This window comes from Chanodichthys erythropterus, chromosome 11 (genome assembly GCF_024489055.1).
Source record: "Chanodichthys erythropterus isolate Z2021 chromosome 11, ASM2448905v1, whole genome shotgun sequence".
NCBI lineage: Eukaryota > Metazoa > Chordata > Actinopteri > Cypriniformes > Xenocyprididae > Chanodichthys > Chanodichthys erythropterus.
This window is the reverse complement of record NC_090231.1, coordinates 1,555,081-1,576,092: the sequence shown is the minus strand read 5'-3', so window position 1 is coordinate 1,576,092 and position 21,012 is coordinate 1,555,081. Positions and strand designations below refer to the sequence as shown.

At 41.5% G+C, this 21,012-nt stretch overlaps 1 long non-coding RNA gene across 1 annotated transcript; it reads left to right on the top strand.

Moving 5' to 3' along the window:
- The first annotated feature begins 18,210 nt into the window (after positions 1 to 18,210).
- LOC137030910 (uncharacterized) lies at positions 18,211 to 20,349 on the top strand. Its single transcript, XR_010896479.1, has 3 exons — positions 18,211 to 18,816; positions 19,531 to 19,599; positions 20,006 to 20,349. It is a non-coding gene; the product is annotated as an uncharacterized lncRNA (long non-coding RNA).
- Positions 20,350 to 21,012: the final 663 nt, after the last annotated feature.

The following is a 21,012-nucleotide window of genomic DNA, read 5'->3' as shown; positions in this document are numbered from 1 at the left end:
CTCCTTAGGTCTTGCTCAACTTTATTCTGTTTATATTATTATTAAATATATATATATATATATATTTGAGCCTATTTTAACCTATAATTTCTGTTGTTGTTGATATATATTCACTTATTTTTCAGATCATAACTTTTGGTCTAAACATTTATTTATTTATTTATTTCCCCAGGATGAGTGACCAATGAGCCAGTTTGATAGATAGCTAACGAGACTTGTGATGGAATTTTTGAACTAATTAATAATGAACTAACATTTATTTTGTTCTACAGGCCTAATAAGCTAACTTTGAAATAGAAAAATCTTCACTAGGGCTTGTGCTAGCTAGACAGCATCCTTCTAAGGATAAAAAATAGTCTTTTAAAAATTGTTTTAACCTATTGAGTTAACCCGGTGATATTTTTTAATGATCTTGTGATTCAGTTGTTCTAATCTAAATTTACTCCGCCAGTAAGTGGGGCAGAGGAATGCCCCAGGTTTCTTCACTGTAACCCTGTTCCCTGAAAGGGTGGGAACGAGAAGCTGCACTTTAAACAGCGCTGTGGGAATGTCTTTAGTCGTGACCAGCTGTGAATATGTGTATAAAACAACATCAGTGAAATTTGCCTATATTTATAGTCTTGCATGACGTCATTGGAATGCGTCGTAAGTGAGGCTATAATTAGATGTGCCACAGGTGCATCGGTAGATATTTTGTCTGAAAAGCAGTCCTGGGACATACCAGTGCGGCAATAAAGCACAGCTTCTTGTTCTTGCCTTTTCAGGGAACAGGGTTACAGTGAAGTAACCCGGGGCGTTCCCTTTCAAAGGCTACACCCTAAGCTGCGCTTTGTACAGTGCTGTGGGCCGCAGCCCTGTTATGGCCGCCATGACAAACAAACAGTTGCTTTCACCATTTCTGGGGCAAAGTCTAATCAGGATGGCACAATGGACAGAGCCTGCAAAACCCAAATTCTCTTTAGAGAAGTTATAACCATTTTCAGAGTTAACAGCTTGTCAGAAACTGACTATAACGGTTCAAAGGGGGTCTTAACCAGGCCCTCTAGGACTATTGCTAGGTCCCATGAAGGGATCCTGGTTCTAGGAGGCTTAAGCCGCCTAGCTCCTTGAACAAAGCTAGAGAGCAGGACATGCTTGCCCAAAGGCACCCCGTCAACCAGTGCATGGCAAGCCAAAAAAGCAGCCACATAAACCATGAGATTGGCAGGACATGTGCCTGTTGATAATTTTCCCTGCAGAAAAAGTCCAGAACTGTAGCAATCTGGCAGTTAACTGGATCTACATTGTGTGCAATACACCATCTTCCACAGACACCCCATTTGTTGGCATTACTTTATCTATTGGAGGGAGCCCTAGCATTTAATGGTCTCAATAACATCAGGTGAAAGCCCTGTGTCCCTCAGTTGGTTCCCCTCAGGGGCCAAACATTAAGGTTTCCACATCTCCATCAGGGGATGAAATGTTGTCCCCTGCACCTGAGACAAAAGGTCTCTCCTTTCGGTATCGCCAACGGCGAGTCGTCGAGGAGAACCAATTTCCATTCAGCCAACATGGTGCTATCAGTTAGAGCAGTGGTTCTCAAACCTGTCCTTGGGACATGCAAAATGTGCAGTGGTGGGGGGTCCCCAGGACAGGTTTGAGAACTACTGAGTTAAGAGGCAAGTCCCTTGTTTGGCTAGAATTTCTGGGAGCACAGAAACTGAAGGAAACGTATAGGCCATATATGCACATCACATCCAGACCCAGGGGAAGCTGGGTGACTCCGAAAGAAATAGAATGGACATTGCGCTGCCTGTTGGGGGGCAAAGATGTCCATCTGTTTCATAAAATGTTTACCAGATTTGTTTGACTACCTCGGGTGGAGTTTCTACTCCCCCGTCGGTATGCTCTGTCTGGACAGATATCTGGGGATATAAATCACCATGAGGGACAGGAACTTGTCCTGAGCCCAGAGCAGATTGCGCTGCACTATTCTGTCTAGACGTCGCAAATTCAGTCCACCCTGGCGATTCATATTAGAGGCTACTGTAGTAATGTCCACCCACACTAGGACATGGTAACCCCTTAACTGGTGGAGGAAGTACTTCAGGGCCAGAAATACAGCCATCAATTCGAGGCAATTGATGTGCCAATCGAGATGATGACCTCACCATATCCCTTTGGACTGGACGGCCACCTAAGGCCACTCCCCAGCCCCTACAGGAAGCGTCTGTTGTTGGCGTCTTATAGAGTGGGACCCAAGGTGAAGAACCGGGGTCTGAGCCACATAGAAAGGGAACAAAGCCGCAGCGTATAACCCTTACCATAAACGTGGATTTTAGAAAGCGCACAAGCATTAGCGCGACTTACCATAAACATGGATTTTAGAAAAGGCACAAAGCGCTCAGCACGTACCCTTGCCCTTATTTGCGGTGGGGAATTGCTTTGACAAAACATCTTGGCTCTGAGCCACAACTGAAACGTCTCATATGCAAGAGGCCCATAGTAATCACCGAGGACGCTGATGCCATGAGACCTAACGTTTCTTGATACTGCATAACACTGCAATCTTGGCCTAGCCTGGCCAGGCTGGTTAGAATGGACTCGACTCGAGTGGGAGACAATTGTGCCCGCATCGTGGTCAAATACTATACAACCCCTAAACACATAAATACAACCCCAGAGAACACTTTCTTCTCATTTAGTCTCCACCCTAGAGAACAAGATGGGCTAATATGACATCTGTGTTGTAACGCCATTCTCTTTTGACTGTGCTAGTATTAGCCAGTCGTCTATGTAATTCAAAATGCGAATGCCCTGGAGTCACAACGGAGCCAGTGCTGCATCCATGCATTTTGTGTATGTGCGGCGGGGTAATAGACCCTTTTACAGCCCACGTGATCAAACAGTTGCGCGCGCATTTTGGCAACGGAAGTGGTGTTGTTGCCTATTGGTTTTAACGTGTTAGCAACTCTGAAAGTTTTTCAGGGCTCTCAAGTGTAACGCACTGAGCGTGACAGTCAGTAATTTCGGTCTTTTGTCACGCACTCCCGCCACACATTGTATTCCTCACGCAGAAAAACTATTTTTCATATATTTAATATGCCGCTGCGCCGGGCAGGAATCAAGCGCGTCTCCCCTGGAGTAGCCTGCCACTTATCAGCCAATCAAAAAAAGAAAGAGGCTACACAGTAGCCAATCAGAAAATAGCACTATTGTATCTGGGTAAGATTTAAACCAACAACCAATGAAAAAAAAAGCATATCCTGGAATTGTTCACCATCATCCTCGTTCACCCACAGAGGAAAACACTGGAGCTCTGAGCATCACTTTGAGCACAGAGTAAGTCATGATCTCCTATTTTAATGTTACAACAAATTCACAGCTTGTTTGACACAAACAATGACAACTTGACTGCTGTTAGAGAATGTTTCCCAGATAATCAGCATCAGTTTTTCATGAGTGTCTGAACTTAGTCAACAGTTTTACAGCCTGTTCACTGAAAACACCTGCTCAGTAGTCTAGACCTAGTTATATTTTCGTTATCACACGATGACTGACATTTTGTCACATTAAACATCTCTCTCTCCAAATAGGCTTAATAATTTTATTAGCACTAATTAAATTATAGTGTATTACATCGTCAATGTTATTGGTCACTTTAAAAATCATGTCATGTCATTCTTGCCTGTCTTTAAAACTTGAGAGTCCTGGTTTATGTATTTGGCCATCTGCTAACGTCTTCTATCCACTCGACTACACGGCTCTGATAGCCGGATACCATTTGATAATCCGCTCGCGAAGCTGTAGATATATATATCACTTTCGGAGTTGCTAAGTTGCTTTGACTGAATGGTTTAAGCCTCGAAGATCTAAGATTGGATGCAGCCCCTAGTCCTTTGGGAACTGCTGTAGTAACCTGACTCTCTTTCTAGAGGGGGAAACATGCTCTATGGCCCCTTTCCTCAGAAGAGATTGCAACTCTTATGACAGTAAAGTCGACTGCTCCGGCTTCACGGTAGTGGAGACCATGCCGTTGAAATGCGGAGGACGATGAATAAATTGGATTCTGTATACTTTTTCTACTGTCTTTAGAACCCACGCAGAAATCCCTGGCAGTAGTTTCCACGCTGCTAAGTTCTCTGAAATGGGCACTAATTTTGATACTTCCCTTTGAGGGGATTTTAGATGTTCCGTGTCCTGATGTGTTACAGGAATCAATTGAACACCTAACATTTCACTGAAAACCACTGCCTTCCCCGCGGGGAAGGAGGGTTTACGTGAAGATATTGAGAAGGGCGGGTGTTAAATATTATGAGGCTGCTGAGCATGATGAGCTGGTCCCCAGATTTATGAGGGGAAGCACAGCTCGTCACAGTCTGCTTTTGAGCCTTCTTAGAAGGTCAGCCTGGTCCACCTGCAACACTGCCATAGTGTGCAGAGCAGTACCAGTCTGACACACTGATTGAAATGCCTTCCCACCAGTATGGATGTTATTATGCATAGCTTGGTGGGGAGTGCTGTCTCTTTAAGTGACTATGAGCTCCAGAGAAGAGATAGCTCGCAAGCGTCTCCTCAAACTGCAGCATCATTGTATAAATCACACACCCTTGCACCCACGATAGTTGAATAAGTTGACATTGAAGGCACATGAAAAATAAGGTATTCCCCATGAACGAGTTAACGTCATGGAGAACCTATTTATTTTGCTTATATATACATATTATATATCAAATAATTATAAATACATATATATTATAAGGCCAATTTACTTATTAAATTCCTCAGAATTAAATGCAGCCAATTTCCAGACAAGTAAACATGGTCTGAATGAAAGGATGTGCTTAAATCTTTCATAGATCAGTCTGATATACCTGTAACACAGCATTGTGTACAGCACAGTACCAGCCCGACTCGTTGTGAAACGCCTCTGATGATGCGCTCCCAGGGGAGAGATAGCATGCAAGCATCTCTCCGATCTGAGGCAATATTGTATATACGCGTGCCTTTGCACCCGCGATAGTCGAGTGGGCCGATGTCAGGGGTACAAAATACATTTATATTAGAAATGTTTGGGGTGTTCTTTTTTTTTCACTGCATGAATGACCACTCAGAGCAGTTCCCTTTCGCTTTATCATCACGGGAGGAATGCTCGGAGATGGACAAACTCGTATTCCATTCCATTCCAACGGAAAACACTTCAGTGTCCTCTGCACGAACCGAAGAAGCGCCGAGACACGCTTTGGTCTCTGTAAAAGGACATCGCGATCCAGAGAGAGAGAGAGAGAGAGAGAGCAATAAGGATGAACCTGTCTCTCGCTCCTCAGCCAGATTTCCACGCGAGCCCCACAATCACATTGTAGGTGCTACCCCTTTGAAATAAGCAAAAGGAAGGTAAAGCACTTCAACTGTGAACATTCACAATGCCTGCACTCGCCCTGTTACAACACAAGGGCAGTGTGCTCTTCCCCAAACAAACAAAACAATACTGGTGTGTGTCCGATTCGGAGATGAAACGCAAACACGGAGACGCACAATGTTTGCTTTGTTCAGCCATGACTTTCTCTCAAATATATAATATCATATATGTGCGTTCACTTTTAACTTGTCAGACACAGTTGAAAAAGGAACAAAGGGAGAGAAAGTTCTGCTGTATTCCTTTGTTCAGAGAGATTCTCTGGGATTGATTGGGACGCTCCCAGCCGTGATTAAAGCTTTGAAGGACAGCAACTGGAGTCTCTGGTTATTGCTGCACAGCAAATCAGGTTAGGGAACACTAGGTTTAAGAGGGTCACGACGTTGACCGAGATATTATTGATTGTTGATTTGGAGACGCTCTGAAAGATCAAGTGTATTACTGAGTGTCGATTAGGAGATGCTCCGAAAGATCAGAAAATTTATTGATTGTCGATTAGGAGATGCTCGGGTGTTGATTAGGAGACACCCCAGGAACAGGTAAACTTAAGTCAGGTACGTCTACCACAGACTTAACCTGTGACTTTAAATTTGGGCTTTTGATGGACGTCTTGGAAAATGAATCACCGCAAATTACCAGCAATACTGCATGACACACACTTTAGAGGAAGATAAATATAGACTAATAATTATTAAAATAGAAGCTTAGTGATATTTATACCAGTGCACAAATGAAATAGAACATTAATTGCACTGCTGTACAATAGCATGTATTATTGCATTATTGTAGGGTACAAATAGTTGAAACTGATAATTAGATTAGGTTGCACGATAAAATACATTTTTTACATTAAAATGCAAATAATTTGTTACAATTTATCTTGCTGAGCAAATTGCATATGCATTAAAAGTGAGTCAAAGTATGTACCTCAACATTAACTCGATTTTTTCTTTCATTAAAGGCAACAGAAGTTTGATTTTCCAGTTGTGGGTCAAAATCTTCATTGCTGGAAAACATTACAAAAACTGTAGATGTTTCAGTTGGATGAGTTGTTGCAGTTTCAGCTGTTGTAGTGTCTGCTGATGTTTCAGTTGGTGCAGTTTCAGTAGTTGTAGTGTCCACTGATGGTTGAGTTGTTACAGTTTCTGTGGTTTTAGTGTCTGCTGATGTTTCAGTTGGTGCAGTTTCAGTGGTTGTACTGTCTGCTGATATTTGAGTTGGTGCAGTTTCAGTTGTTGTAGTGTCCGGTGATGTTTGAGTTGTTGCAGTTTCTGTGGTTTTAGTGTCTGCTGATGTTTGAGTTGTTACAGTTTCTGTGGTTTTAGTGTCTGCTGATGTTTGAGTTGTTGTTGTTTCAGTGGTTGTAGTGTCTAGTGATGTTTGAGTTGTTGCGGTTTCAGTGGTTGTAGTGTTTGCTGATGTTTGAGTGTTTGTTGTTTGAGTGGTTGTAGTGTCTGCTGATGTTTGAGTTGTTGTATTTTCAGTGGTTGTAGTGTCTGCTGATGTTTGAGTTGGTGCTGTTTCAGTGGTTGTAGTGTCTGCTGACGTTTGAGTTGTTGTGGTTTCAGTGGTTGTAGCATCCACTGGTGTTTTAGTTGTTGCGGAGTCAGTGGTTGTAGTGTCTGGTGATGTTTGAGTGTTTGTTGTTTGAGTGGTTGTAGTGTCTGCTGATGTTTGAGTAGTTGCATTTTCAGTGGTTGTAGTGTCTGCTGATGTTTGAGTTGTTGTTGTTTCAGTGGTTGTAGTGTCTAGTGATGTTTGAGTTGTTGCGGTTTCAGTGGTTGTAGTGTCTGGTGGTGATTGAGTTGTTGCGGTTTCAGTGGCTGTAGTGTCTGGTGATGTTTGAGTTGTTACAGTTTCTGTGGTTGTAGTGTCTGCTGATGTCTGAGTTGTTGCACTTTCAGTGGTTGTAGTGTCTGCTGATATTTGACTTGTTGCAGTTTCAGTAGTTGTAGTGTCTGGTGATGTTTGAGTTGCTGCAGTTTCTGTGGTTTTAGTGTCTGCTGATGTTTGAGTTGTTGCGGAGTCAATGGTTGTAGTGTTTGGTGATGTTTGAGTGTTTGTTGTTTGAGTGGTTGTAGTGTCTGCTGATGTTTGAGTTGTTGCATTTTCAGTCGTTGTAGTGTCTGCTGATGTTTGAGTTGTTGTTGTTTCAGTGGTTGTAGTGTCTGGTGATGTTTGAGTTGCTGCAGTTTCTGTGGTTTTAGTGTCTGCTGATGTTTGATTTGTTGCAGTTTCTGTGGTTTTAGTGTCTGCTGATGTTTGAGTTGTTGCAGTTTCTGTGGTTGTAGTGTCTGCTGATGTTTGAGTTGTTGCGGTTTCTGTGGTTGTTGTGTTTACTGATGTTTGAGTTGTTGCGGAGTCAATGGTTGTAGTGTCTGCTGTTGTTTGAGTTGGTGCAGTTTCTGTGGTTGTAGTGTTCGCTGATGTTTGAGTTGTTGCGGAGTCAGTGGTTGTAGTGTCTGCTGATGTTTGAGTTGTTGCAGTTTCTGTGGTTGTAGTGTCTGCTGATGTTTGAGTTGTTGCGGTTTCTGTGGTTGTTGTGTTCGCTGATGTTTGAGTTGTTGCGGAGTCAATGGTTGTAGTGTCTGCTGTTGTTTGAGTTGGTGCAGTTTCTGTGGTTGTAGTGTTCGCTGATGTTTGAGTTGTTGCGGAGTCAGTGGTTGTAGTGTCTGCTGATGTTTGAGTTGTTGTGGTTTCAGTGGCTGTAGTGTCTGGTGAAGTTTGAGTGTTTGTTGTTTGAGTGGTTGTATTGTCCGCTGATGTTTGATTTGTTGCAGTTTCTGTGGTTTTAGTGTCTGCAGATGTTTGAGTTGTTGCAGTTTCTGTGGTTGTAGTGTCTGCTGATGTTTGAGTTGTTGCAGTTTCAGTAGTTGTAGTGTCCACTGATGTTTGAGTTGTTACAGTTTCTGTGGTTGTAGTGTCTGCTGATGTTTGACTTGTTGCAGTTTCAGTGGTTGTATTGTCTGCTGATATTTGACTTGTTGCAGTTTCAGTAGTTGTAGTGTCCACTGATGTTTGAGTTGTTACAGATCCTGTGGTTGTAGTGTCTGCTGATGTCTGAGTTGTTGTGGTTTCAGTGGTTGTAGTGTCTGGTGAAGTTTGTGTGTTTGTTGTTTGAGTGGTTGTATTGTCTACTGATGTTTGACTTATTGCGGTTTCTGTGGTTGTAGTGTCTGCTGGTGTTTGAGTTGTTACAGTTTCTGTGGTTGTAGTGTCTGCTGATGTTTGAGTTGTTGCAGTTTCAGTAGTTGTAGTGTCTGCTGATATTTGATTTGTTGCAGTTTCAGTAGTTGTAGTGTCCACTGATGTTTGAGTTGTTGCGGAGTCAGTGGTTGTAGTGTCTGCTGTTGTTTGAGTTGTTGTGGTTTCAGTGGTTGTAGTGTCTGATGAAGTTTGAGTGTTTGTTGTTTGAGTGGTTGTATTGTCTGCTGATGTTTGACTTATTGCGGTTTCTGTGGTTTTAGTGTCTGCTGATGTTTGAGTTGTTACCGTTTCTGTGGTTTTAGTGTCTGCTGATGTTTGAGTTGGTGCAGTTTCTGTGGTTGTAGTGTTCGCTGATGTTTGAGTTGTTGTGGAGTCAGTGGTTGTAGTGTCTGCTGATGTTTGAGTTGGTGCAGTTTCTGTGGTTGTAGTGTTCGCTGATGTTTGAGTTGTTGCGGAGTCAGTGGTTGTAGTGTCTGCTGATGTTTGAGTTGGTGCAGTTTCTGTGGTTGTAGTGTTCGCTGATGTTTGAGTTGTTGCGGAGTCAGTGGTTGTAGTGTCTGCTGATGTTTGAGTTGTTGCAGTTTCAGTAGTTGTAGTGTCTGCTGATGTTTGAGTTGTTGTGGTTTCAGTGGTTGTAGTGTCTGCTGATGTTTGAGTTGTTGCGGTTTCAGTGGTTGTAGTGTCTGCTGATGTTTGAGTTGTTGCAGTTTTAGTAGTTGTAGTGTCTGCTGATGTTTGAGGTTTTGCACTTTCTGTGGTTGTAGTGTCCACTGATGTTTGACTTGTTATGGTTTCTGTGGTTGTAGTGTCTGCTGATGTTTGAGTTGTTGCAGTTTCTGTGGTTGTAGTGTCCGCTGATGTTTGAGTTGTTGTGATTTCAGTGGTTGTAGTGTCTGCTGATGTTTGAGTTGTTGCTGTTTGAGTGGTTGTATTGTCTGGTGATGTTTGAGTGTTTGTTGTTTGAGTGGTTGTATTGTCCGCTGATGTTTGACTTGTTATGGTTTCAGGGGTTGTAGTGTCTGCTGATGTTTGAGTTGTTGCAGAGTCAGTGGTTGTAGTGTCTGCTGATGTTTGAGTTGTTGCAGTTTCTGTGGTTGTAGTGTCTTCTGATGTTTGAGTTGTTGCTGTTTCAGTGGTTGTAGTGTCAGCTGATGTTTGAATTGGTGCAGATTCAGTTGTTGTAATGTCCGGTGATGTTTGAGTTACTGCAGTTTCTGTGGTTTTAGTGTCTGCTGATGTTTGAGTTGTTGCATTTTCAGTAGTTGTAGTGTCTGCTGATGTTTGAGTTGTTGCGGTTTCAGTGGTTGTAGTGTCTACTGATGTTTGAGTTGTTGCAGATTCAGTGGTTGAAGTGTCTGCTGATGTTTGAGTTGTTGCAGTTTCTGTGGTTGTAGTGTCCGCTGATGTTTGAGTTGTTGCAGATTCAGTGGTTGTAGTGTCTGCTGATGTTTGAGTTGTTGCTGTTTCAGTGGTTGTAGTGTCAGCTGATGTTTGAGTTGGTGCAGATTCAGTTGTTGTAATGTCCGGTGATGTTTGAGTTACTGCAGTTTCTGTGGTTTTAGTGTCTGCTGATGTTTGAGTTGTTGCAGTTTCAGTAGTTGTAGTGTCTGCTGATGTTTGAGTTGTTGCGGTTTCAGTGGTTGTAGTGTCTACTGATGTTTGAGTTGTTGTGGTTTCAGTGGTTGTAGTGTCTGCTGATGTTTGAGTTGTTGCGGTTTCAGTGGTTGTAGTGTCTGCTGATGTTTGAGTTGTTGCGGTTTCAGTGGTTGTAGTGTCTGCTGATGTTTGAGTTGCTGCAGTTTCTGTGGTTTTAGTGTCTGCTGATGTTTGAGTTGTTGCAGTTTCAGTAGTTGTAGTGTCTGCTGATGTTTGAGTTGTTGAAATTTCAGTGGTTGTAGTGTCTGCTGATGTTTGAGTTGTTGCAGTTTTAGTAGTTGTAGTGTCTGCTGATGTTTGAGGTGTTGCAATTTCTGTGGTTGTAGTGTCCGCTGATGTTTGAGTTGTTGTGGTTTCAGTGGTTGTAGTGTCTGCTGATGTTTGAGTTGTTGCAGTTTTAGTAGTTGTAGTGTCTGCTGATGTTTGAGGTGTTGCACTTTCTGTGGTTGTAGTGTCCGCTGATGTTTGAGTTGTTGTGGTTTCAGTGGTTGTAGTGTCTGGTGATGTTTGAGTTGTTGCAGTTTCTGTGGTTTTAGTGTCTGCTGATGTTTGAGTTGCTGCAGATTCAGTGGTTGTACTGTCTGCTGTTGTTTGAGTTGTTGTGGTTTCAGTGGTTGTAGTGTCTGGTGATGTTTGAGTGTTTGTTGTTTGAGTGGTTGTATTGTCCGCTGATGTTTGACTTGTTATGGTTTCAGGGGTTGTAGTGTCTGCTGATGTTTGAGTTGTTGCAGTTTCTGTGGTTGTAGTGTCCGCTGATGTTTGAGTTGTTGTGATTTCAGTGGTTGTAGTGTCTGCTGATGTTTGAGTTGTTGCATTTTCAGTGGTTGTAGTGTCTGCTGATGTTTGAGTTGTTGCTGTTTCAGTGGTTGTAGTGTCTACTGATGTTTGAGTTGTTGCGGTTTCAGTAGTTGTAGTGTCTGGTGATGTTTGAGTTGCTGCAGTTTCTGTGGTTTTAGTGTCTGCTGATGTTTGAGTTGTTGCAGTTTCAGTAGTTGTAGTGTCTGCTGATGTTTGAGTTGTTGTGATTTCAGTGGTTGTAGTGTCTACTGATGTTTGAGTTGTTGCTGTTTCAGTGGTTGTAGTGTCTACTGATGTTTGAGTTGTTGCGGTTTCAGTGGTTGTAGTGTCTGCTGATGTTTGAGTTGGTGCAGATTCAGTTGTTGTAATGTCCGTTGATGTTTGAGTTGTTGTGGTTTCAGTGGTTGTAGTGTCTGGTGATGTTTGAGTGTTTGTTGTTTGATTGGTTGTATTGTCCGCTGATGTTTGACTTGTTATGGTTTCAGGGGTTGTAGTGTCCGCTGATGTTTGAGTTGTTGCAGTTTCAGTGGTTTTAGTCTCTGCTGATGTTTGAGTTGTTGCAGTTTCAGCAGTTATAGTGTCAGCTGATGTTTGAGTTGTTGTGGTTTCAGTGGTTGTAGTGTCTGCTGATGTTTGAGTTTTTGCAATTTCAGTGGTTGTAGTGTCTGCTGATGTTTGAGTTGTTGTGGTTTCAGTGGTTGTAGTGTCTGGTGATGTTTGAGTGTTTGTTGTTTGATTGGTTGTATTGTCCGCTGATGTTTGACTTGTTATGGTTTCAGGGGTTGTAGTGTCCGCTGATGTTTGAGTTGTTGCAGTTTCAGTGGTTTTAGTGTCTGCTGATGTTTGAGTTGCTGCGGACTCAGTTGTTGTAGTGTCCACTGATGTTTGAGTTGTTACAGTTTCTGTGATTGTATTGTCCACTGATGTTTGAGTTGTTGCGGATTCAGTGGTTTTAGTGTCTGCTGATGTTTGAGTTGTTGCAATTTCAGTGGTTGTAGTGTCTGCTGATGTTTGAGTTGTTGCAGTTTTAGTAGTTGTAGTGTCTGCTGATGTTTGAGGTGTTGCACTTTCTGTGGTTGTAGTGTCCGCTGATGTTTGAGTTGCTGTGGTTTCAGTGGTTGTAGTGTCTGGTGATGTTTGAGGTGTTGCACTTTCTGTGGTTGTACTGTCTGCTGTTGTTTGAGTTGTTGTGGTTTCAGTGGTTGTATTGTCCGCTGATGTTTGAGTTGTTGCAGTTTCAGTGGTTGTAGTGTCCACTGATATTTGAGTTGTTGCGGATTCAGTGGTTGTAGTGTCTGCTGATGTTTGAGTTGCTGCGGACTCAGTTGTTGTAGTGTCCACTGATGTTTGAGTTGTTACAGTTTCTGTGATTGTATTGTCCACTGATGTTTGAGTTGTTGCAGTTTCAGTGGTTGTAGTGTCTGCTGATGTTTGAGTTGTTGCGGATTCAGTGGTTGTAGTGTTTGCTGTTGTTTGAGTTGTTGTGGTTTCAGTGGTTGTAGTGTCTGCTGATGTTTGAGTTGTTGCAGTTTTAGTAGTTGTAGTGTCTGCTGATGTTTGAGGTGTTGCACTTTCTGTGGTTGTAGTGTCCGCTGATGTTTGAGTTGTTGTGGTTTCAGTGGTTGTAGTGTCTGGTGATGTTTGAGGTGTTGCACTTTCTGTGGTTGTACTGTCTGCTGTTGTTTGAGTTGTTGTGGTTTCAGTGGTTGTAGTGTCTGGTGATGTTTGAGGTGTTGCACTTTCTGTGGTTGTACTGTCTGCTGTTGTTTGAGTTGTTATGGTTTCAGGGGTTGTAGTGTCTGCTGATGTTTGAGTTGTTGCATTTTCTGTGGTTGTAGTGTCCGCTGATGTTTGAGTTGTTGCATTTTCAGTGGTTGTAGTGTCTGCTGATGTTTGAGTTGTTGCTGTTTCAGTGGTTGTAGTGTCTACTGATGTTTGAGTTGTTGCAGTTTCAGTAGTTGTAGTGTCTGCTGATGTTTGAGGTTTTGCACTTTCTGTGGTTGTAGTGTCCACTGATGTTTGACTTGTTATGGTTTCTGTGGTTGTAGTGTCTGCTGATGTTTGAGTTGTTGCAGATTCAGTGGTTGTAGTGTCTGCTGATGTTTGAGTTGTTGCTGTTTCAGTGGTTGTAGTGTCTACTGATGTTTGAGTTGTTGCAGTTTCAGTAGTTGTAGTGTCTGCTGATGTTTGAGGTTTTGCACTTTCTGTGGTTGTAGTGTCCACTGATGTTTGACTTGTTATGGTTTCTGTGGTTGTAGTGTCTGCTGATGTTTGAGTTGTTGCAGATTCAGTGGTTGTAGTGTCTGCTGATGTTTGAGTTGTTGTGATTTCAGTGGTTGTAGTGTCTGCTGATGTTTGAGTTGTTGTGATTTCAGTGGTTGTAGTGTCTGCTGATGTTTGAGTTGTTGCTGTTTCAGTGGTTGTAGTGTCTACTGATGTTTGAGTTGTTGCACTTTCAGTGGTTGTAGCGTCCACTGGTGTTTGAGTTGTTCCTGAGTCAGTGGTTGTAGTGTCTGCTGATGTTTGAGTTGCTGCAGTTTCAGTGGTTGTAGTGTCTGCTGTTGTTTGAGTTGTTGTGGTTTCAGTGGTTGTAGTTTCTGGTGATGTTTGAGTTGTTAAAGTTTCTGTGGTTGTAGTGTCTGCTGATGTTTGACTTGTTGCAGTTTCAGTAGTTATAGTATCTGCTGATGTTTGAGTTGGTGCACTTTCAGTAGTTGTAGTATCTGCTGATGTTTGAGTTGGTGCAGTTTCAGTGGTTGTAGTGTCTGCTGATGTTTGAATTGTTGTAGTTTCAGTGGTTGTAGTGTCTGCTGATGTTTGAGCTGGTGCAGATTCCGTAGTTGTAGTGTCCGCTGATGTTAGAGTTGGTGCAGTTTCAGTAATTGTAGTGTCTGCTGATGTTTGAGTTGGCACAGTTTCAGTAGTTGTGGTGTCTGCTAATATTTGAGTTGTTGCAGTTTCAGTGGTTGTAGTGTCTGCTGATGTTTGAGTTGGTGCAGTTTCAAGGGTTGTAGTGTCTGCTGATGTTTGAGTTGTTACAATTTCAGTGCTTGTATTGTCCAGTGATGTTTGAGTTGTTGCGGTTTCAGTGGTTGTAGTGTCCGGTGACGTTTGAGTTGTTGCACTTTCAGTGGTTGTAGTGTCTGCTGATGTTTGAGATGTTGCAGTTTCTGTGGTTGTAGTCTCCAGAGATGTTTGAGTTGTTGCGGTTTCAGTGGTTGCGGTGTCTGCTAATGTTTGAGTTGTTTCACTTTCAGTGGTTGTAGTGTCCGTTGATGTTTGATTTGTTGTGGTTTCAGAAGTTGTAGTGTCTGCTGTTTGAGTTGTTGCAGGTTCAGTAGTTGTAGTGTCCACTGATATTTGAGTCTTTACAGTTTCAGTGGTTGTAGTGTCAGATGATGTTTGAGTTGTTAGTTCAGTGATTGTAGTGCCCATTGATGTTTGAGTTGTTGCAGGTTCAGTAGTTGTAGTTTCCATTGATGTTTGTTTTGTTGCAGTTTCAGTGGTTGTATTGTCTGCCGATGTTTGAGTCGTTGCGAGTTCAATGGTTGTAGTATGGCCTGATGTTTGAGTTGTTGCAATTTCAGTGGTTGTAGTGTCCGCTGATGTTTGCGTTGTTGCTGAATCAGTGGTTGTATTGTCTGCCGATGTTTGAGTCGTTGCGAGTTCAATGGTCGTAGTGTGGCCTGATGTTTGAGTTGTTGCAGTTTCAGTTGTTGTAGCATCCGCTGATGTTTGAGTTGTTGCAGTTTCAGTAGTTGTAGTGTCCGGAGATGCACAACTACATGCACAACTACATGTACTCTGGAGATGTACACCTACAGTTTCAGTAGTTTGAGTTTTTGCTGAATCAGTGGTTGTATTGTCTGCCGATGTTTGAGTCGTTGCGAGTTCAATGGTCGTAGTGTGGCCTGATGTTTGAGTTGTTGCAGGTTCAGTGGTTGTAGTGTTCACTAATTTTTGAGTTGTTGCAGTTTCAGTAGTTGTAGTCTCCGGAGATTTCTGAGTTGGTGCATTTTCAGTAGTTGTGGTCTCTGGAGATGTATAACCACATGTACATGTACAACTGCATGTACTCTGGAGATGTACAACTACAGTTTCAGTATTTGTAGTCTCTGGAGATGTTTGAGTTGATGCAGTTTCAGTAGTTGTAGTGTCCATTGATATTGAATTTTTTGTAGTAGCACTACAATATACTGTTTTTAAAAAAATCAAAGCAACATTCATCATAATGCAACTGTCACACTTAAATAAGTAGTAAGAGAAATTAAGAATTTGCATGATCAGGAATTTACATACCTAAACTTAACACTGCAATGATCAGTGCTTTTCTACTCATCTTGGTAGCTGTCAAATAGCTCACCTATAAACACATAATATATAAGATCAGAAAATATGTACGGAAAGGCATATTGAGATGTGATATTGTGACATTTTTGACATGACATTGATAAAATATTTATTTTTTTAAATGTAAAGTTCAGGCTTTGGTAAAGTGATAGAATGAGATGGACCGTGTAACAGGAAGATCTGCAAATGATATGTAACACATTTATAAGTGATGAATAGTTTACACTTTAGATTAGGGTATGCAGAAAGCTTTGTAAATTATTTATTCATGCATTTACACATCATCTATAACAGGTGTTAAACACTTTGTAGTGTGTACTGCAGTGTGAGTGCTGACTAGTGAGGGTATAGACAGCTGTCTTCTCTTACACACATGGAGTGTTTAACTCTGTTCACCTGACGTGAGCTTCATTGGAAGGTAAAACCGGTTCACAGGTTCACTTTATCACTAGATCCCACACACTCCACACAGAACACAAGTCTGTACCATTAACAAATAACTTATAAGTGACTTATAACTGAATTAATAAAACATTCATAAAATGTTAACATATCACTTATTCATTTATGAATATATATTCATGTTTTGTAAATGATTCGTTCATCAATAACTAAAAATTTCTAAATGACTTATAACTGAACGTTATTATAAAATGTTACCCATACATTTAAAATAGTTAGAAAAGTTGCCTTTATAAAAGTAATAAAAAAAAAAAATGCCCCTTAGTGGAAAAGTTCTGAAAAAATGATTTTGTCACTGCTTATTGTTAAAATACAGAAGGGTCTGAGACTGGAGATAACAGTTAGTGATGTTTATTAGACACACAGCAGAGATAAAAGTGCGGGTGAGTATTAGGTGAACTTTGGAGTGAATGAAGAGACGTAGATGAATGATACTGTCCTTTGTGTTTGTAGTGGTGAAGATCCTGGATGATGATGGCAAAGATGAATGATGCTGGAGACGGAAGACTGGGAACAAGGGAGGAGACTTGGAAACGCTGGAGACAGGTAAGTAGATCAGGAGTCCTTGAGGTAAGCATGAAGGTAAGATGTGAATGAGACCGGACAGTGACTGAGTGCGTGTGAGTGTCTTTTGTACTGGTGCTGATTGTTGTGCTGATGAGGTGGAGTGCGCTGTGATTGGAGGGTGTTGGAGCCTGGCAAGTCTGTGACAGTAACCCCCGACGTCGAGGTGGTTGTCCTCTTCCACGTGGGGCAGGTCTGTTAGGATGGGTGGCGTGGAAGGTGTGAAGCAGGTTGGGGTCGAGTATGTCGTTTCTGGGAACCCAAGAGCGCTCCTCTGGGCCATAGCCTTCCCAGTCCACAAGATATTCCAGCTTACCACCACAGCACCAGGAGTCCAAGATCTTGCGAACCTCGTAGGCTGCACCATCATCCAGGATGAGTGGAAGGGGTGGGTCAGCTGCTGTTACGCCAGGCTCTGTGGAGACAATGACAGAAGGGTGGTGAGGCTTTAAAAGAGACACATGGAATGTGGGGTGAATGCGGTACTGAGGAGGTAGTTGGAGCTGATACATGACCGGGTTGATCTACTTGGTGATGGTGAATGGGTTAATGAACCTGGGACTCAGCTTTCGGCAGGGCAGACGCAGTCTGATGTCCCTGGTTGACAGCCAGACCTACTGTCCAGGTTGATAGGCTGGGGCGTTGGAGCGGAGAAGGTTGGCTGTCATCCTGCGTCTGCGCAAGGCCCGTTGAAGCTGGTGGTGTGCGGAGTCCCAGACCCTTTCGCTCTCTCTGAACCAGTAGTTGACAGATGGAACATCTGATGGTTCCCCTGACCAGGTTGGTAACCGAGCACACACTGGAAAGGGGTGAGTCCAGTAGATGATTGATGCAGGGAGTTCTGTGTGTACTCGGCCCAACCCAGGTACTGGTTCCAAGAGTCCTGGTGGCCGTGACAGAAGGTACGGAGGAAGCGACCGATCTCCTGGATCTTCCTTTCCATCTGCCCATTAGATTGTGGGTGGTAACCAGACAAGAGGCTGATGTTCACACCTAGGAGTGAGAAAAATGCTCTCCACACCCGGGAAAATGAACTGAGGTCCTCTATCCGAAATGATGTCTTCAGGGATTCCGTAGTATCTGAATATGTGATTAAACATGAGTTCAGCAGTTTCCATGGAAGTGGGCAGTTCCCTTAGGGGAATCAAACGACAGGACTTGGAGAATCTGTCAACAATCACAAAGATGCAGGTACAGTCGTTGGAAGCAGGTAGGTCTGTTATGAAGTCAACTCCTAGGTGTGATTAGGAAGGAGCTTGCTGGATGGAAGGTGGCGTGAACTCTTTGAGATGGCACATTCCTTGCATCCCTGCACGTACCTACTGACATCGGACGCCATGTTCACCAGAAGCGCTCCTTCAGCAGCGAGAGGGTTTCATTGACCCCCGGGTGGCCAGTGCCTAATGATGTGTGGACAGTGTGGATGAGTGGAGTGCACCGTGCCCTGGTGGAGTATTGCAAGCCAGGCGGGCAACCCGACGGAGTGTTGGCGGAGGGCATGGTTTCCTTAGACCAGGTGATGGGGCCGACGATGAGTTTCTCAGGGAGGATAGTTTCAGGTTCTTCAGAATATTCTTCAGGGGCATACAGACGAGATAAGGCATCCGCCTTGATGATTCTGGAACCTGGACGATAAGATATAGTAAAGTTAACACTCTGAGGTCTAAAAACGCGCCGGCGCGTTTTGCAGTTTTTTTTTCACATTGCAGCAAAACAGACTTAAAATACTCCGTCATTTTTTGTCATAGAGACATAAGTAATATATAAATTGAAACTATAGAATGTCTTCTTTTTTTTGTGTACACTCACAATCAAAATAAAACTTTGTGCTTTTTAAAAATAAATAAAATATACAGGGTGTGCTGTCCTGCCGTCTCCGTCTCTGCAAACATCGTTCTAAAACGTCACTAAAAGTAACTAAAATAGATGGCTTATACATGCTACATGGACATGAGAGATATGTCTTTGGAAAGCTTTAAGTGTCTACTTTTAAACAAAACAAATAAATTCTAAAACAAATATTCTCCCTTTATGTAATCAGTATAAAAGTAAAGAGAGGTACTGTTTCTCCTGTCTGACCTAATTATCTTTAATGTGTGCCCGCCCACGCGCAGAGCGCTCTATTCATAAGATAATGTGCTGAGGCGATTTATGCAAACTGTAAACGCCCCTAACAGCGTCTTAAAAAGCATCAAGTTTCATCAGATTCATTCGCTGTCCTTCGCGTTTGGAAGATGGCACACTACACAGGTGAGCAGGCTCTTCAGATGGTCCTGGACAGTGAGGAAGTTCACTCTTTCCTCGGAAGAAGAACACGACTCTGACGATGAACGTCTGCATTTTGAAGAGCGACTTGATCCAGCTGAAGATACAGTTTCTGATGAGTAAGTGATTTAGTTTTACTTAAATTATTTGACGTGTTTTTTTTTCTATATAAGCGTACATATATTTGCCTTATATTTACATCTATCTATATAACTATATATATAACTTTATCTCATAAAAACGCTTATAAATAGAATGCTTTTCTGTTGATATAGGGCCTACTTAAATTATTTATATAAGCGTACATCTATATTTGCCTTATATTTACTTCTATCTATCTATCTATCTATCTATCTATATATATATATATATATATATATATATATATATATATATATATATATATATATATATATAACTTTATCTCATAAAAATGCTTATAAATAGAATGCTTTTCTGTTGATATACTCAAATTATTTGACGTGTTTTTTTTTTATATACAAGCGTACATCTATATTTGCCTTATATTTACATCTATCTATAAATATATATATAGCGTATCTAAGTACCGTATATGATAGGCGTGAATGTGCTAAAATATGCTTGGTTGTGAAATGCGCGAACATGTTGCTATTTGCTAAATGTGCTAACTGATATAGCAGACTGTAAACGTTTACACATTCGCACACTTTGTCCGGTAATGGCCAATTGACAGACATATACAGCATGCTTGTATACCTGTTACTTTCCTGTCAGTTATGCATAGCTAATGGTATGAGAGTATTATCTTATATGCTAATAATAACAGGGTTTTTTTTTACATTTTTTTTTAGGAATGTGGATCCATCACTCTCACATTCACCTGCAATTCCCACTAGGAGGGCACGCAGCAACACAGTTGAGTAAGTACACTTTTACCCACTATATGGTAGGCCTATATTGAAATCTGTAAGATTTTTCATGTTTTTAAAATAAGTTTCGTCTGCTCACCAAGGCTGCATTTATTCAATTAAAAATACAGTAAAAACAGTAATATTGTGAAATATTATTACAATTTAAAATAACTGTTTTCTATTTGAATATATTTCACAAAGTCGTTTATTCTTGTGATGTCCAGCATCATTACTCCAGTCTTCAGTGTCGCATGATCCTTCAGAAATCATTCTAATATGATGATTTGCAGCTCAAGAAACATTTATTGTTTACAATTGTTCAGAAATGTTTCATAAGTAGCAAATCATCATATTTGATGATAATATTTGATGATAATATTAATAAGATTCATATTTGATGATAATATATTTGCAGAGCTCTGTGGTGTGTCGTCACAGAAAGCAGCTCCAAAACGGACCAAAAGTGACCATGTACCGGTTCCAGGAGCAGAGCTGACATCAGATGCAAGGAATAATGCCACCGCTGGTCATCGGAACTGCATGCTTTGCAAAGTACAGCTTGGTAAAAGGCAAGACACACCTTGGAAATGCCAGGCATGTGACATTTACTTGTGTCTTCAGTTGAACTGTTTTCAAAAATGGCACACAGATGTGTGACTGTTCAGATTCTCTGTTCACCACCTCTCACTGACCATTGGGCTGCAAAGATTATCTATATGTGATCAAGCAGGTTATGTATAGGGTGTAAAAGTGGGCTTTTTTTTATAAACCTTACCTTTATTTTGCCTGTATACACAAAAAATGTGCCTTTGACCCTAGTTTATATGTGGATTATATTGTTAACTTTATTTTAAATAAAAAAAGAAAAAAAACAATGATATGTCTTGTCTTTGCATTTTCTTAGTTGACTCAGTCACATTCCTGACTGAATGGCTCATTATGCGGCTCATTAGGGGCAGGGTCTTAATCTCCCCAGGTGTAAATCACTTCATTATTCATGAAGAGTCACACCTCTTCGCATATGGCCTACCTAAACAAAAAGTGTCTTAGAAATTTAAAATCAATACAATGTTTTATGTGTCAGAGTAGGGAGGATCATTTCCACATCATTTTGAAGCAAAAACTCTACACTAAAATATACAATTCTCAAAAGTCTTGTGAAAAAACATTTAGTATGCATTTTTAGGTATTGTTTCAGTTACTTTTTTTTTTTGTTTTTTCAATAACCACGCATAAACATTATTCCTTTAAAAACACAAACATGTACATACATGTTCCTCACATATTATGGTAGCCTAGTTTGTGCTGAATACAGTGTAATGACACTTTTGTCATTAATATGTTTATAACCAACTGATAAAAGCACAAATGTCAGGGCATGTCAAAACTTCTCCAGGGCCCAAAATCAGCCTCAGACTCCAG